Here is a 2,742-nt window from a genome sequence, read left to right on the forward strand (position 1 = left end):
GGCAGTAAGCACAGTAAAATGCAGCAAATATTAAACAATATTTCATCTAAATATCTATTTCTAATCAATGTCTCTTTAATTCCTAGCCCCATGTCTCAGTGACAGGTTGCCTCTGGGGGACATCCTGCGCCATTCAGAAGTTTAGGAGGCAACAGCCCACTTGGGTGGGGCACAGGCCCCTTAACATGAATGCCAGCTCTTTTCCATGGGAAACAAAACTCAGCATCCCCAGTTTCCTGATGTCAGTTTGCAGGAGGCGCTTGGCACTGCCAGGGCAGCCCGAGTTGTAGGTGGTGACAGGTTGCCTCTGGGAGACATCCTGCACCGTTCAGAATTTCAGGAGGCTGGGGCCACAGGCCCCTGGATACGAACGCAGGCCCTTTTCCCTGTCAAACAAATCTCATCTGTCAAAGCACATGTTGCAGTTGAGATGACCACGATATACAGAGTATCATCATACAATTTCAGAAGGTTTTAACCCATACACAGTAACACCATACCACTTCAGCAGGCTGCAAGTGCTTGCCCTTCTTGTTCTTTAGCCCAACCTTTCCTACCCCTCGTTGTTCACACATTGCACCTGTGTGCCCTCAGTTCCCTTTGGTGTTTGGTTGGTACACCTTGGCACTCCATGGCTCATTGCTTTCAGTACTGTTCACCTGCTTTTCACAGCTGTAGCCTATTAGGGGTGGGGCTCTGTGGCAGCCCCACCCCCAATTACCACAAACTGTGTACCTACAATTTCCCTCTTTTTTTTCTTTAAATAAATCCTATGTCTACTATTTCTCTACAGGGCCCTTGCAGAAGATTTAGTAAACATGGTACAAGTATCTCTTTTGTAAGTTTCACTAACTCTGGAATGCTTCCATGTACTGACCTTAATTTGGTCTGGGAAAGATCCTGTGCCATTTGGAATTTTAGGAGGCGGCAGCCCACTTAGGGCCACAGGACCCTGGACATGGATGCTGGTCATGTTCCATGGGAAACAAAACTCACCACCTCAGTTTCCTGATGTTGGATTGCAAGAGGCGCTTGGCACTCTCAGGGAAGCCCAAGTTGAAGGTGGTGGCAGGAAAGGATTTCTTTTTCCCATGGAAAATGGCCACCATTTGCAGCCATTTGCACTGGCCAACAGTGGGGTGGCGACGCCAAAATTTGCAAACTTGGCAGGATTTCCCCCAGACGAAAGCTGCCACCACCAAGAACTCAGGCTGCCCTCAGAGTGCCAAACACCTCCTCCAAACTGACATCAACACGCTGCAGGGGTGAGTTTTGTTTCCCATGGAAAAGAGCTGGTGTTTGTGTCCAGGGGCCTGTGGCCCCAAATGGGCTGCCACCTCCTCAAATTCCCAACAGCATAGGATGTCTCCCAGACCCCACCTGCCACCACCTACAACTCGGGCTGCCCTGGCAGTGCCAAATGCCTCCTGCAAGCTGACATCAGGAAACTGGGGTGGTGAGTTTTGTTTCCCATAGAAAAGGGCCGGCGTTCATGTCCAGGGGCCTGTGCCCCACCCAGGGGCCTGTGGCCCTGAGTGAGGACTCTGTGGCCCTGAATCCTAAAATTCTGAATGGTACAGGATGTCTTCCAGACAAAGCTGCCACCACCAAGAGCTCAGGCTGCCCTTGGAGCGCCAAATGCCTCCTTCAAACTGGCAACAACACACTTGGAGGGATGAGTTCTATTTGACAGGGAATACGGCCAGGGTTCATGTCCAGATGCCTGCGCCCCATCCAGGAGCTCCTGTTGAATTTTTCACCTTACTTTATCCCCCCTGCCAAATGCCATCAATTCCTGAGAAAGGACACAAAAAGATTACCCTGGAGGAACAGGGCCAAAAGCTGGACATGCTCCATGGATGGTGCAGACGCTTCCCTGTCCTATCCCGGCACCAGGTGTAATCTTCCTGGGAAAAACAAAGAACAATTCCATGAAAGTCAATTCAAAACAAGACCTGAAAACAAGCAAAAGCGTCAAAGGTCATCACCATATCATGGGCCTGACAAGGTCAGTGGGGATTCACCACCACAATCTGAAGCACCAAGTTTTGATGTAGGGTAAGAAGCCATGGCCCAGTGGAAGTGGGCCCTGTCCTCAGGCCTGTGGCAGAATCACAATGCAGATCCTTGTGCTGCTGATTCCATGTCTCCCCTCTTTTCAAAGTTCTTGGTGGCAAAGTCACTTAGGTTAGACACACAGCTCACAAGTGCTCCTGTAGCTTTCTGCTCAATGAATTCAAGTGAGATCACACATCCCAGATCATTTTCTGTTACGATTTAACTGACTGATTTGAGGAATTTCTGCAGCAGCACTCAAATATTTACTGTGTGTGGCACAGAGCACAGAGGAAAGATTTAATATCAAAGGCATCGCCCAGGCAATGCTCTTTTGACAAGTTCTGCCCTGAGCTTTCCTTAGGAAGATCTGAAAGGTTCAATGTCAGCAGCACAAGCTCCTGCAATGGCTGCTGGCCAGCAGAGCAGGGCTGTCAGCTGTGAAACAAGTGTTGCCACAAGCAGCAGCTCACCCAGGCAGCAAATCAAGAGCTGGGAAGGAGCTGATCTGAAGGCCAAAGCTCCTTAGCTCCTTCCAAGAGGGCTGGAACAGTTCCTCATCCCTGTGAGGGGCACTGCTGGACACCTCAGCTCTGTGTGAGCACTGGACACAAGTTGCTCCCGCTGAGTGCTGTGATGGTTTCTGCAGGAGCTCTGGGCTCCTGTGTATGCCGGACACAATGAGGA

The sequence above is a fragment of the Camarhynchus parvulus genome, chromosome 3, assembly GCF_901933205.1.
Source record: "Camarhynchus parvulus chromosome 3, STF_HiC, whole genome shotgun sequence".
NCBI classification, from domain to species: Eukaryota; Metazoa; Chordata; class Aves; order Passeriformes; family Thraupidae; genus Camarhynchus; species Camarhynchus parvulus.